Source organism: Peromyscus leucopus, chromosome 19 (genome assembly GCF_004664715.2).
Source record: "Peromyscus leucopus breed LL Stock chromosome 19, UCI_PerLeu_2.1, whole genome shotgun sequence".
Taxonomy (NCBI): Eukaryota; Metazoa; Chordata; class Mammalia; order Rodentia; family Cricetidae; genus Peromyscus; species Peromyscus leucopus.
Window position 1 is genome coordinate 67,927,778 of NC_051079.1, and position 15,894 is coordinate 67,943,671.

Here is a 15,894-nt window from a genome sequence, read left to right on the forward strand (position 1 = left end):
AAACTAACGCTTTGAGGGAGAAACAGCAAGAGTTCTCCAGCTTCCCCTAGCAAGGATGAATCAGTTCTACCAGTACTTTTCTTAAAAGCATCAGGAGGCTGAAGAGATGGCTCAGTGGATAAAACGTTTGCTGTGGAAGCATAAGGACCTGAGTTTGGATCCCCAGCTCCCACAGAAAATTGGGGAGTGTGCCTGTAGCCTTAACATTGACTGGAGGGAGAGGACAGACAGACAAATCCTAGGGATTTGTTGGCTGGTCCGTCTAGCTAAAACAACAAAAAAATATATAATAAAGGAAGACACTTGATGTCACCCTCTGGCCTTCAACCCCTGCCCCCAACAATTCACCTGCTTATACCCCCTCACACACACATGTTGACACACACACACACACACACACACACACACACACACACGCATCAATTTGAGGGATGAGAGAGTTTCTCACCAGTCCATATTCCTCTCAAGGCCTGTCTAGACTCAAATGAGTGTCTGAGAGTTCCAAAATTATCCCATTAATGGGATGCAGAAGAGAGCAAGGCCATGCCCAAGCCTGAACAAAAACTACAAGACCAGCCCTGCTAATACACAGAGAACACTGCAGGTCTCCCCACCTCCTGACCCCCCACTGCCTAGGGACACAATAGCACTGCCCAGGAACACACTGTGTGAGCGTCATAGTAGAATGGCTCATAGTTAGGGTTTCTATGGCTGTGAAGAGACATCACGACCATGGCAACCCTTAAAAGGAAAACATTTAATTGGGGTGGCTGGCTTATATTTTCAGAGATTCAGTCCATTATCTTCGTGGTGTGATATGATGGTGTGCAGGCAGACATGGTGCTGGAGAAGGAGTTAACATTCCTACATCGTAACCCGCAGGCAACAGGAAGTGTTCTGAGACACTGCATGTGGCTTGAGCATATATGAGACCTCGAAGTCCACTCCCACAGTGACGCACTTCCTCCAACAAGGCCATGCCTCCTAATAGTGCCACTCCCTACGAGATTATGAGGGGGCAATCACATTCAAACTACCACAGGCTCTCACCAGCTTTGAACAAGAGACAATTGACACCCAAAGCAAGAGGGAAAGCTACTCAAGGGCCACCCTCCATCTGACCTGGAGTTACTGTGACGACGACGACGACAACGATGACGTGGGATGCAGGCCCCTGCCAGAGTCAGGCTGTGGCAACGAGGACAACTGCCTCGCCTCTGCTGTTCTTCGCTTTTTGTTTTTTTATTTGTTTCATTTTGTTTTCTTTCGAGACAGGTTTTCTCTGTATAACAGCCCTGGCTATCCTGGAACTTGTTTTGTAGCCCAGGCTGGCCTCAAACTCACAGAGATCCACCTGCCTCTGCCTCCCAGTGCTGGGATTAAAGGCGTTAGCCACCATGCCTGGCAATCTCTGTTTCGAATGTAGTTTAACTCCTTCAGGAGTTCAGGCCCCCAAATGCTAATGTATTAAGGAGGTGAACAGTTAATCCCACTGTGTGTTTGTTTAGGGGTGGAGCCTTTGAGAGGTAATTGGATTAGACATTCATCCTACACAAGCTTCCTGTGCAATAAACCAGGCTGATGTATGAAGAGCCTCACCTTTTGAGGGAGGAAGCTGGAGAATTCCTGGAGGCTCAGGTGCCAGTGACGTACCACAAACAGACCCTGTCTCAAATAAGGTGGACGGTGAGGATCGGCAGCCGAGACTTTTCTCTGACCTCCACACACATGCTCTGGCACACTTAGGTCTGCACACACACACACACACACACACACACACACACACACACACACAAACACACACACACACACACACAAACACACACACACACACACACACACACACACACACACACACACACACACACACACAGAGGCACACTTAGGATCCACATTCAGAATCTACATCCCCGGGTCCCACCTTCACTACCAAACTAGAGCCTGGCCCCCAGGGCCTGGCCTAATCTGGAACAGCCAAGTGGTATGCGTGCCAGGCTGTCTGGAGGACCCTCGGGTCCCTCTTTACTTGGGAGGGTAGAATGACATGTGACAACACAATGGCCACTGAACCCCGAGAAGCCCACCAGTTAAAGGATGTTTCCAGAGCCAGGAAGCCACACAGAGTGGAGCCGAGAGTCAGGCACAAATGGATCCCACAGCCCTTCCCACCACAGCCAAGCCTTGACAAAAATAAATCTGCCTCTTAGGGACGGAATTTAGCTAAAACTGCCCCCGTATTCACATCAGCCAGAGGGTTTGGAGGCTCAGCGGAGCCTCTGAATTCTAGCCTTTGATTTCAAGCACCACTCAGGTCTAGTCTAACATCTAAACGCCACTGTTTAAGTGTCTAAGGAGGTTGGGGATACCCAGGAGAGTCACCGAGTTCTTGGGCTATTGCCTGCACCCTGCAGGGTTCCTCTCTGGACCCCAGATCTTGGGGAGCTGCTTTGGTGGAGGAAACTGGGGTGCTTAGAGAAAGAGGAAACGCTAAACTAAGAGGTGTCATGGCTCATCAGGGAGAGTGACAGAGAGGTCGCTGTGCCCAAGGCCCTGGGGCCACCGGAGCCAGGTCTCTGCCTTGGCTGATGTGTCTCTTACCACAGGTTCCCTCTCTTCGGGGAGGTTTCTGTACTACATTCGCATTTCAATTAGTCTGTTTCCGAACTCACAGTCAAATCAAAATGTTGGGTCTTTCTCACGGAATGTGGTTTGTGTTTTACGTTATGGACAAATCTCCCTGGAGCTAGAGTGCAGCCATGTCGTTTGGGACAGCCTCTTACCGATTCAGGGACTAAGTTCTACATGAGCCCTGCAGACTGCCCCGCATCTGTGGACAGGGAGACCCGTGTTTGCTGTGCCTGTGTCCTCAGAGGAATGTGACCATTGGTCGGATGCATGGCTGCTTCTCAAGTGTCTTCCTCCAAGCTGTGTAGGAAAGGGGGAGGGAGAAAGGGCCCCCAAGCCTCATTATATCTGCCATGGCCCAAGCTCCTCCAACTCACTGGAGATGTTAGTGCCTGTACTGGCTCCCTCCTGAGTCTGGCTGGGAAAAGGAACCGCTGGGATTCTGCTTAAGGAAGTTGGTGGACGTGAGAGAGTGGGGGGTGGGGGGGGTGGGGCGGTTCTTTGCCCCAGAAAGGGATCCCAAGTACCTTTAAGTTCTGGAAGGTGAAGATGCGACCCCTGTTAAAGGCAGTTCTGACTCAGCCTTGGGGGTGGGGGGCATTTTGCAAGCCAGCTGTGGTTCAGTGGCTGTCAGTCAGCCACTGTGGAGGCTTCAGGGAACCAGCCCCTAGCAACGTGGTTGCCTCTCCTCATGGTGGGAGCCGTCCCGCGGCAGTCTCTGTTCAGTAAGAACTTCCACTCTAGAAGTGGAGAGCTCCCTGAGTCCCTACCCTTTAGAATATCCCTGGATGGATGGTGTTAGCTCTGGATGTTTCTGTTCCTCACCAAATGACCATCAGTGGGCAGGCACTCAGGTCTTCAGACCCAAAGCACCATTTTGGACCAGAGGCCAGCCTCATCATTCAGATCTGCCTGCCTTCAGCACCTACACACTCACTGCCACACATCTGCTCCCCTCCAGTCTGCCCCCCCATATCTGCATAGGGTTTCCGAGCAGATAACACTCTTCCCCTCTCCAGGCACCCATGGCTTACACTGCTCTGGATGCTTGGTGAGACACACTTCTTCCAGAAGACCAGCCCAGAGCTAGGGGAAAGAGGACCCCAAGCCTCATCATATCTGCCTCAACCCATCCTCCTCCAACTCAGAGAAGCTTAGGAGCTGCCCTTGCCAGGGCAAACCCCAACATTTTATCATTTCCTATCAACCTATGTGTTTCACAGGACCTACTAATTACGGAGCACACACCTGTAATTATGATAATGCCGATCCCAGCCATACACTAGGTAGAACCTCTTAATTATAACTCAAACAATTAATCAACCAGTACACATTTTCTGAGCATCTGGCCCACGCATGGCTCTGCTCGGCAGTGGGAAAGGAAAACCACCAGCTCCAGGCGGTGTCAGCGAGGAGCTCTCTCCCCTCTCTTCCCTGCCCCCACAAACACCCAACTTGGGTTTGTTTTGTCTTAATTATGGCAACCGCAAGGCGGGGGTGGGGGGGACGACGATTCAAAATGTAATACACAAACTGGCACTGGTCTTGGGGAGCTGCCGTCAAGTCTCTCCCAAAGAGACCCAGAAACAAGAGCCCTCCTGAGTATGCCTGTGTCTGTGTCGACCATACAGCACAACAGGGACATCCAGGCAAGTGGGTTTCACCCCAGGTGTGCCACAACACCCCCGGGGTTCATAGTGTAAGGAAACACAGCAATCCCACCCACAGCCTACCCAAGCCAGCCAGAGGCCAGGGAAAGTCCTGCACGGCCCAAGAGGGATGAGAGGGCAGTCTTCTTGCCTTTGGTGCTTGTGGGTGCCCCGTCCCTGACATCTGAAGAAATGAAAACCACTTGCTGAAGGCCAGTCCTGCGGGGGTGGGGGGGGCGGTTTACTTAACTGACCCAAGGGCAGGGTCACAGGGTAAGCCCCTGCTTAATCACTCCCGGAGCTCCAGACTGGATCAAAATCCATTATCCACAGCATGCCCTTGCGCCGAATGCTGGCCTGGCCTTTTTAAGCCAAGGGCAAAGGAGGGACAAAAGAGGGCAGAGGATGCGAGGGAGGATATCTAGGACCTCCAAGGGCCAAGGACAAGGCTGCATCCGAGCCCCTAAACTCCGGGGTCCAAGAGCAGGAGAATTTGGACATGACCAAAAGCGTCCCGAGGACAGCACATGACCTCAGTGCTTCCTCGCGGGGCAGTGCTTCAAGAGTCAGAACTCGATTGAGACCAAGGTTCTTCCACACTCGGAAACCATTCCATGGCAAACACGCGTGGGGTGCCCCCCAAATCGCGAGATTGGACAATCTTCCAGGGCGCATAGGAGCCAGCTCACCTTCCGCACACGCCTGCTCAGGCTCAGACCCCCACCCCTCCGCTCCCAACAATCCTCACTCCTGGCGCCACTGTCCAGACCAAGATGTAGCTGTCCGAGCTGGGAAGGACAGACTTTGCAGAATTCGGAGTGCGGAAGCCGGAACCCGCACCCGATTCAAGCTGGCGCCCTGGAAGGTTAGAGAAGGAAGGGTAGCAGGACGGCCGAGCGTGCAAAGCGCGTGTGCACGAGACTGTGCGTGTAAGCGGTGGGTGGGTGGGCGTTCACTTCACCACCTCGGACCAGAAAAGGGAACCAGCACCGCGGACTCGCCCAGTCACCTCTCTCCCGAAGCGGGTGCGTACAGCCTTCAAGCCCGGGACCGTCCGGGAGAGCGAGCCCTGGCCCCTTCCCGGATGCAGACCTCCTCTGCCCTCCTCTCTCCTTCTTACCCAGGATCCGGTAGAACCGACGCGGGCAGACGGGGCGGCAGCAGGACCCAGCCTCTGGCGGCCGCCCGAACCTCCATGAAAGCGCACCACGCGGCCGAGCCCGGTCCTCCGGCTTCCAGCGCGTGGCGCGCGGCGACCCCGCTCCGCTTGCCCCAGCCCGGCCCGACCCCTCGAGCGCCCCTCCGTGGGCTACGGCGCCCTCAGTGTGGCCAGCCACCCTAACCGAACTGCGTTCCCGCCTGTGGCCGCCCGCGGACAGGTGCCCACGCTCCGCTAGGGCCCGCGCTCCGCCGCACAGACCCCTTTCGCAGCTACGCCCCTGTTCCCGAACGGTCCCAGGAACGATCGGAGCAGACTCCGGCCACACACTGTAAATTTAACTTTACCTCCGGCCCGGGCTTCTGGCTGCTTGCTCCGTTTGCCCGGCCGTAGCTCCTCGGGGCGGAGCGCAGCGTCCCCAGAGCCCACAGCTCAGAGTCCGGCACCGCCCCGTGAGCCGCCCCCGGGCCGCCCGGGCCAGCGCGTCCCGGCTACGGTAGCGAGGCGCCCCCTCGTGCCCAGAGGGTCCCAGGGCGAGGACCCCCGTCATAGTTGGGGGAGCTCGAGGCTGGCTTCTTTGGGCACCGTGCGGGACCATGGGGCCGTGGAAGGACAAAGGCGTGCGCTTCCTCACCCACGCACTCAAACACACGGGCTTCTACTCTCAACATTCAACCACACTCAAAAAGGCGCACATAGCTACACAGGCACACACCTATGAACTCACATGTTCACTAGTACTCACATTCACCACCCATACACAACCTAGGGCACTCATGCGAGCACACAGGCACACTCATGGTTTATGCATAGGCACTTGCTCACAAACACACTCAGGACAAACATGGTGCTCTCTCACACACACAATCAGATACACTGGCATGTACACACTCATTCTTACACACACCTGCACAGTCACTCATACCATACCGAGGAAGGGACTCAATCACCTGAGCTCGCACGCTGTGCCATTTGAGATGCACGGACTTGCTCTTCAAGAGAAGGAAACACAGCTCTTCCAAACAAACTCCGGAGACACTGAAGGATGAGGTGTGAGTGTCCAGTCTATGGACAAGTTCCAACTGTGGGACCTGGAACACAAGTCACCAGGAGGTGTGGGCTTCCCGCTTTAACAGGGACCTTCTACAGATCTGGTGGCAGGAGGCCTCTTGTGGCCACTGTATCGTTGTTTGCATGGAGATGGCAATGTTTTTTTTCCGGCTTCAGTCCTGCACCAGGCCTGGGAGAGAGGCGTTTTCTCCCTGGAAACCGTTCACTGGATTTAGAGCTCAGGAGCCCAGGCATTGTATCTTTGGAAGGCCACCATGTTCCACAGGAAATGACTGCTTTTGGGGCCTGTGCCGTTTGAGGTAATTCTACTTGTCAACACAATCTGTCCCTGGGGACAGGTACTCCTGGCCAGCCCTCTGGATACTTGTGGCAACAGAGGCAGGGCAGGCTGGGAATGCCTTTGATGCAGTGATAAGCAGATTGATAAGCAGGGCAACCCTAGGGAAGCTCACAGCCGGTGCCCAGCTGGTCGTGTTTTCACAGGGATCCAGGGATCCAGGTGATTTCTGGGCCTCATAGTCTCTGGCCTTGTCCTGTTCTTCCTGGGAGGAAATGGCCAGGTCCAGCTTCACTACAGCTACCTCTTTCAGACCCTCACCTTGTGCCAAGTCTCTGGGTCACAGTGACCATGCACTGGAACTAGCCTGTCTCCCTCACTTTTGAAGACTCTGTACCTCTGTGTTTTTATTTCAACCAAAGCACTCATTATCCTGGCACCCAGCACACTTGCAGATGACCCTGGCTTTGTTCAATCCAAGTCCCCAAATCTGTGTTTCATCCATGTAGTTGTTGGTATTCATTTCCCTGATCTATCACAATCTTTAGTTTTTTTTTATTCTTTGAAATGTAAATTACAATTTGTTCCTATTAAATTCCACCTCATTCGTTTTTATTTCCCCTTCTAGTGAATCTGTAAAATACTTTAGACTCAGCCTTACTTTGTCCCCTTATCTGCTTAGATATCTATAAAACTGATTAGGGTGGCTTGTCCTCAGTATGGGCCCAGTTTTCAAAAATGCTACAACACAGCATTCCACCCCAGGGCAGGCTCTGATTCTGGCAGGAGCTAACAGCTGGGGGCCCAGGTGTCCTACCAGCCTCAGTGTTGGTCCGCACTTGACTGCTTTATCTATCCAGTGTTTCCCAAGTGTTTTAGAACGATGCCAGCATTGATTTACTATCCTTTGAAACTGAAATATAATTGATGGAACTTTGTTGCTGGAGGGCTTCTCTCCAGGTCCCACCAAGCCCCGCAGTCCCACAATCCACGTATAAAATAATCACCCAGATGCTTATATTACTAATAAACTGCATGGCCGTGGCAGGCTTCTTGCTAACTGTTCTTATATCTTAAATTAACCCATTTCTATAAATCTATACCTTACCACCTGGCTCATGGCTTACTGGCATCTTTACATGCTGTTTGTCCTGGTGATGGCTGGCAGTATCTCCTCCTCCTTCTTCCTGTTCCCCCAATTCTCCTCTCTCCTTGTCCCACCTATACTTCCTGCCTGGTCACTGGCCAATCAGTGTTTTATTTATATAGAGCAATATCCACAGCAGAACATTTGAACTGACAACTAACTCTACTAATTGTGTGTTATAAAGTGAGGAGAGGTAAAATAAACTTGCAGAGACACCTAGCCCATAAAGATATTACACACATCCCCAAGCAGGACAACACATATAACCTAACATGACTTCATCAGCAACTGCCACCTCAATCCGTGTTTGGTAGATCAGTGCAGTTGAGCACATCTGCCTCCGGTGGCACAGGCATCTGTGCATCCCTTACCTCTGTCTGAGTGTCCTTGTCCACAGACTGAGAACCAAGACAAGAACTCTGTGTTGTTCCCTTTGGCAGCTGAGTGGAGTAATATGAATGCCAGGCCCATTGTAAACACTGAAAGTTAAAGCTTGCAAAACACTGAAGTAAAATGTTACAAATATTGTAAAAATGTTTCAGGAAGGTTGATGCACTAAGCAATGTTCCCACTGAGAGATCTTGGGATGCAGGATCCAATAGGTGTGGTGAAGTCACACAGCTTCCTGCCCTAGGACCCACGGTGCCTTCAGGCATAGTGATGTTCTAAGGACCATTCTCCACGATAGGCAGAAGGATGGTGTGCCTTTCAGCCAGTCTCCCTCTTTCCAGGCCCCACAATCCCCTACTGGGCGCCACCTTCCCAATTCTCGTTGCTTCATCTCTGGGCTTCTGAGCATTTTGTGTCTTAGTTGGACAGCAGCAGCAGAAGGTGTCTAGGGAGGACGTGGGACATTCTGTTGGTTGCTGGTGCCAACACCAGCTTCTCCCACCAACAAGAAAGCCCTGGGAAGTTGGTGGGAAGTGGTAGTGATTCTGCCAACATGGGCTTACACTGTTTTGGGTTTTTTTCTAAATGACATGAAGTTCACATCTGGGTGAGGCATTTACACTTTGGGGTAGCCACTGTTTAGGAAGGAGTAATGTTTTAGAATGGTTTCTGTCTACAGTACATAATTATTATAGAAAAAAAAGAATCAACTAGTGAAAAACACAAAAGGGAAAAACTTCCTGTAGCTCCATTATCTAAACTTCACCACTGTTAATATATTGGTACCAATCTTGACACCAAAACACTTTGGTCATTTTTATGTAAAAATACTTTTGGTTCATTTATATACAAAAATAACATTATAACATATGCTGACATTTCACCACCACACAGGTAACAAATGTTCCCAATGTTTCCATTGTCCCACATAAAAGTTAGGAGTTACTTAAACAGAATTCCAGTCTCTGTGACGTGTACCATGCCTTATTAATTGACATGGTGTTCTCTCCAACTTTCCACTCTCAAAGAACTTTACCTTCATAGACATATTTGGGTCCTGTTCTTGACTATGTTAATGTATAACCTAATCACAACTGGTGTATTATTAGCAAAAAATCCCCGAAGTAAATGTTGCCTTGACCTGAAGTTGAAAATTGATTTCTTTGAAGAAACAGGAAATTCTGAGCACATTTGCCTCTCTGTCTTAGCAAACACTGGCCTGCAGGGTAGGGACATGTTTTATTTTTGCATCATTGGTCCTCAGTACAGGGCCTATCATGTGAGCTTGTAAGCTAATAGATGTTTACTGTTGGTATCAGCAAGGAGGTGAGTGGATACTGTTGTAAATTGTGTGTTATAAAGTGAGGAGAGGTAAAATAAACTTGCAGAGACACCGAGCCCATAAAGATGAGCATACTGGGGGATCTGCAACCCGGAAGTGGCTCAGGAACCAAGTGAGGCTATCACGGGACCAGTATAGTGTGGCAAACAGCAGAAGCCTGACCGGTCACGATGGTGGGGCCACATAGACAGCGTCTCCGCTGGAAGACACTGGTTATGTAACATGACTGCCTGAGCTCAGGTTCTGCTTCTCTTTAACACAGGCATTTACAAGCCGCAGCCAAGTGCTCCCGATGTTTGCGAACCAAGTGTGCTGGGTCGCTTCAGAGGCCTGCCTGGCTCCGTCTAAGGCATTCTTCAAGCTTGGGCCTCCTTTTCTATCTAACTTGAGCAGATATCAAGTTACTTCCCTTGCTGGCATTTTCTAAATTGGTGGTTTTCTCCTAGACATTTAACTATAATTTTCATTTCTTGGCTGCTCTTCAAAGGAAGATGATATATTCCATTAGGTTGCCATTAACAGCTTCAATGAGATCCAATTAGACACTGCGCACTTCATGGTGGCCAGTCCTGCGGCTCTCACCGTGTTCGTAGCCATCTCTACAGCCAGTTTGACATGCCTGTCATCCATAAGGACACCCAGACACTTTTCTCACACTTGGTACCTCTGGTCCTGTCTGTTCCTCTTACCTCTTCCTGCGTCAGCACTTAGGGGACGTGAAGGAGCCTGGTGTCCCCTTGTGTTGTGTATGCCACCTCTTCTCGGACATCTGTCCACTTTGGGGACTTGTGTTCTTTCGTGAGTCTGCCTTGCTCTGGAATCTCCATAGCTTCTTCTCTTCTAGAACACTCATCTCTGCTTGCAAAGCCTGACCCCCTCTTGAAGAGCCTTCTGGGAGCCTCCACATCGCCACAGCCAGCCTTTTCCTCAGCACTGCGAAGCTGTGCGGGATCATTTGCTTCTCTCGTCTCTGGTTTTTCTTCCTGTCAGCTGCCCGCAGTGCTCCACATCTTCAGTCCATTACACAACTGCCCCAGCTGCCCCCACATCTGTCCCTCCACTCTTCTGTCAGCCACGCCTTTCTCGTGTTCCCTGCCACCCGGCTTTTGATAGATCAAACATTCTTCATCCCAGGGAACGTGTACTCTCTTTGAGCTTTCTCAACTTCCCACCTTTGTTCCTTACTTTGAATCCTGTATCCTTGATTCCCCACCTCCCACATTTACCATCATTCTGTGTCCTCACCTTGTCTGGGCTCCAAAGGGAGGCAGCCAAAAACACAGACCTCATCACTTCAGCTTATCTTCCCACCTCTGAACAGGGACTTTGCAAGGCAGAGCTCACTCTGTCCTCTGGGCGTGTGCCTGCATGCAGAAGCAGCAGGCAGTGTCGCTCAAGAAAGAGATGCGCTTCTGAAATCTGTGTAAACTGAAATGCTGCCAGGGGGTTTGCATGTGAATCCTCCACGTGAGTCCTCCACACCACAACCTTCTGCATGCGAGTGCTCCATCTGAGTCCTCCACACAACAGCTTCCTGCATGTGAGTCCTCCACACAACAACTCGCTGCAAGGAGTTTCTCTCCTTGACTTCTCTGGGATAAGCAGCTGGTTTCTCACTATTTGGCAAGGGAGGGGTCTAGCCCCTTGAATTTTCTTATCCGGGGGAAAAGGAAAGAGTAGCCTGCTTTGTCTGTAACAGGGTTCCTGTCCCCCTGCAACATGCAGCCATGTGCGTGGCTGAAGCCGGCCAGCATTGCTGTGTGGGGTTGCGCTTGTGAACTTTCATGGTCAAGGTCTAGGGGTAGAGTCAGGCAACATTCACAGTACAGCTTAAAAAAAAAGAATTTTAAATTTTATGTATATGAATGTGTGCCTGTGTGTATGGATGGGTACCACATGTGTGCCTGGTACCCACAGGGGTCAGAAGAGGGGCCCAGATCCCCTGGAACTGGAGCTATGGATGATTGTGAGCCATCTGGTAGGTATTGGGAAATGAACCCAGGTTCTTTGAAAAAGTGACAAATGTTCTTAACCACTAAGCTTTCTCTCCAGCCTCACGACACAGGTTTTTGTTTTGTTTTGTTTTGTTTTGTTTTTAATTCATAATTGTGTCCAGCAAATATCCAGAGTTTCTTCTGCAGCATCCTGGTGATCACAGGTCCTGTGTTCCACAGGACCCTTTATCACCACTGTGATACTGACAGGTAGGCATTCGGTTTTTCTGGTGCTTAGAAGCAGTCTCAAGCTGGACTGAGTCACATGTTGAAGTATTTGCATTGCTCTGCACTGACTGGTGAGTAGATGAGGTTCTGGGTGGTGGGCGCCTTCTCTCCCCACACTCTATGGTAATAGAGACATTCTGAAGAGATTCGTCTCCTGCCTTTGTGCAAAGGGACCCCATTCTCCATTTGGGGTAGATCATTATCTGTGTTCAGTCTTGTGCATTTGTCTGGTCACCCGTCACACCAAGAGACATCCCCCCACCCCCAGGTCAGATGTACTAGGCACAGAAACTTCAAACAGCTACTGCTCTCAAGAGGCCAGAGGCTCAAAAACTATCGAAGAAGAAGCGTCCTAGGTATTCAGCCAAATGAAAAGTCAGATTCGGTGGGTGGTTAAAAAGCAAGCCTGAAAGAGAGAGAGAGAGAGAGAGAGAGAGAGAGAGAGAGAGAGAGAGAGAGAGAGAGAGAGAGAGAGAGACTAAGTGTCCAGTGCCCATAGCCTCTGCTCCTCCTTTAAAACGAGTTTTAAATTCTTCCTTCCCAGACTCAATTACAGAGGACAGACCCAACACCTGGAATGAGTCAGGAGTGTGGGAGCATGGCCTTCTCACCCCCAGAACCCAATTAGAACAAAGCCATTCTCCACAAGTGAGCAGCTACCAGCAGGAGTTTTCTGCCTGTGAGGGAGATGGCCACCTTCCTGTGGAGGTTAATGAATCTGCAGAACTGTAATGAAGATTAGTTCTTCCTTCAGTAAGGCTGGGGTGCAGAAGTGGCCTGGAGAAGATTCGGGCAGAACAAGAGAGGCGTAGACAGCTGGGCATTAGTGGCTGCTCTGGCCACAGGGTTTGCAAGGGGGAGGAGGGGCTACCTCAGGCTTGCCCCTCCCACTTCCAGCCTGCTGCTTCTTACAGGGATTGCTGTCAGCACTCCCAAGCTAAAAAACCCTAACTTCCTCATCTAGCCCTTGAAGTCCTTGATGTTTGTGTCTAGGAATGTCTACAGAAGCTACATCACAGTACTGAGTGTAAACAGTTGTTTCCTGTCCTGATTGCCTGGTCCCAAATAAACACACAGAGGCATATATGAATTATAAATGCTTGGCCAATAGCTCAGGCTTATTACTAACTAGCTCTTATATTTAAGTTAACCCATATTCCTTATTTACACTCTGCCATTTGGTGGTATTGTTATTAGCATGGCATGTTCATCTCTTGCTCTCTCTGTGTCTGCTGGCGACTCCTGACTCCACCCTTCTCCTTCCCGTCATCCTTAGTTTGGTCACTCTGCCTATACTTCCTTCCTGGTTACTGGCCAATTAGCATTTTATTAGACCAATTTGGGTGACAAATCTTTACAGTGTACAAGAAGAATATTCCATAGCAGTGAGAGGTCAGAACCATGGGAACCAACAACAATAGATTGATTTGATATATTATGTGACAGCCACATCACACAGAAATATGCAGCCATTAAAAGTATTCGCAGAAGTTGGACACAGTAGTGCACACCTGTGATTTCAGTGCTTGGATGTGGAAACCTGGATCAGGAGTGTAAGGTCTCCTTAAGCTACATAACCAGTTCAAGGGCATGCTGGGCCACATGAGACCTTATCTCAAAAAGACTCCAAAACCAAACATTAACAACAAAATCCAAAGAATGTTTTATGAAACTGGCATAATTCATGACTCTGGCAAAGGCATGTGTAGAAGTGCGTGTGGCCTGGTGTCTGTTCGTGGTGGAGCAGACTCCAAGTAGGAACGAAACAGGCACATCCGCCAGTAGGCTAATGGAATACCTCACCTGCTTGCTCACTTCACCACCTCTGGGAATGTCTGGAACTATCTGGGACCTTCACTCTCCTGGTCTGCAGCTCGGAGCTTTGTGCTACTGTCCATCGTGGGCGCTGTCCATCGTGGGCGCTGTGCATGTGAGGGACCTAAGAGCACTCAGAAGGACCTGGCCTGCTAGGAGTCACCCTAGGTGGATAAGAACACGGGACAGGGATGCAGTGAGCCTCTCTATGTAAGAACACAGGATAGAGATCAGGGGTATGGTGGAGCCTCCGGGATAATGGATTTGAATGATTCTGTTCTTTTTTGATTTTTCTGTGTTTCCCACGTTTTCTACACAGAACTTTTGTAACTTCTACAGCCGTACCAAGTGAGTAGTGTGCGGCAATGAAAGGATCCCGCCATCCTCTGGTTGTCTTATTTCTGTAGCCAGTGCTGAGCCCGCTCCCCCGGCCCCCAGAGTTGCCTTTTGTGGTTTATCCTCTGGTTTGAACTTCTGATAGGTCGAGTAGACCCCAATGCACAAAGGCCTCAGTGATATTTTACTAGCAGATTATCTTATAATTTTATAAAATATTAAGAATTTAAAATATTATTCTTAACCATGGAGCAATTGAGTGACTATAAAACAAACAAACGGAAAATAGGGAAAAAAAAAACCTTCTAATTTATTAGACTTCCTCACACTATTAAAAAAAAGGAAAAGGAAGGGGAGGTCTGCAAATAGCTTGAACCACATTAAACTAATGCCAGGCTTTCTGAAAATGTCTCCTCTGTCCCTTGAGGTTTTAACAGTGGTTTCATATTTCATTGGAACATCTTGCCTTCTACTAACAGCATTTATTAGAGGAGTGTGCCAGCTGGGATTGTTGGTTGAAATTGACAAACACTTCCAAATTCATGTGACGTGTGCAGAGACCTAACCTCCATCATTAGCATGCTGGGGGTGACGTTCAGTTCTGCTCCCAAATGCTCCCATGTAGAGATGAGCCCCCAGTGGCTCCAGGTTTTGTTGGAATAACTCTACCCAAGTAAAGCGACTGGCAGAACTCTTCGGGAGGCTCTGACTGGGGCAGAAGTACTGTCTCCAGGAGCACGGAGGACACGGAGATGGTGGGGACACAGGGACCAGCTCCGCAGAGGCATGTGTTTCAGGTCCCTGAGGAAGTGGGATCTGATGGGACCTGAGGCTCTCGTGGGACCAGTGAGTGTGGCCCAGGTCAGCACAGTGCGGCCGGCCGAGTATTCAGTGAGAACCACACCTGGCTCTCAGCCTCCACCGGCAGGGGCTTGGGGACGTGGCCATTGTGTGTGTGGGGGGTCTTCTGCGTAGCAGGGTGTTGTCCAGCAGGCCCCGATGTCCTCGGAGGGAACTCTACACTGTGCAATGTCCCTTCCCTGAATTCTCTGTCAGAGTCAGAAGAAAAACACTGCACATAGAGCTGGATGAGATTTGATGTCACCTCAATTTAATGTAAGCCGCTGCTTCGGCCTGCTCTCATTTCACGGGTGAGGAAAGTTTAGAATATCTCAAACACAATTTAGAGAAAGAAGAAGACGAAGTTCTCATTTGCGTCCGTTGTTTCGGGCTGACTATTCATTACGATGAAGGAAAATGTGATTCCGATGGTGTGTACAGGAGAAAATGGGCTAGGAGGGGACAGGAGGCATGAGGTCCCTTTCCCGGGCCTGTGGACTGGCTGTAGCAGTGATAACCAGTGACTGCCTTAATAGTCCTCAAATTCCCCAACCTGCAATACAGGGATTGCAGGAGCCAAAAATAGAGGCATGAAGTGCTGCGGGGTAATAATGCAGCCTGCCTTCTCCCTGCTCCGAGCTAAACAGTTCCAATTCCGTTAGCAATTTTTCTTAGGATGTGTCTGCCAGCAGCGTAATCGCCTGTACGGCTGTGGATTACCCACCCCGAGACTCCCCATCTCTCTCGCACTGTGGGTCCAGCGTGCAACCCAGCCCTGGGTCTGTCAGAGTCAAGGCTGGATACTAAGGAGGATGCATGTGTGATTCCTGCAGGAATGTCTGCCTGCACTGGAATAGAGTTTCAACCAGCATATCTCAGAGAAAACCCTTCAAGCAGGAGTGGACGAGGGCGCGGCACGAGGTGTGTTGCTCTGTCTGCCTGTCCTCCACAGACACTTTACAGCAACTTAATTGCGGAGACTCAAGGTATCAGCCCCCAATTTACCTTGGACATCCTATAT

The 15,894-nt window shown here is 50.3% G+C and overlaps 1 protein-coding gene across 2 annotated transcripts in view; it reads right to left on the minus strand.

Annotated features, from left to right (window-relative positions):
* Kcng2 (potassium voltage-gated channel modifier subfamily G member 2) overlaps positions 1-7,458 on the minus strand; it is a 72,965-nt gene extending 65,507 nt beyond the window's left edge. The window contains exon 1 of one of the 2 annotated variants that reach the window (XM_028872000.2): positions 5,781-7,458. The gene's annotated coding sequence lies outside the window, so the exon portion shown is untranslated. Of the gene's footprint in view, positions 1-5,394; positions 5,478-5,780 lie in introns of those variants that run through there. The other variant, XM_028872001.2, reaches the window with a different exon arrangement.
* Between the last annotated feature and the right edge of the window lie 8,436 nt (positions 7,459-15,894).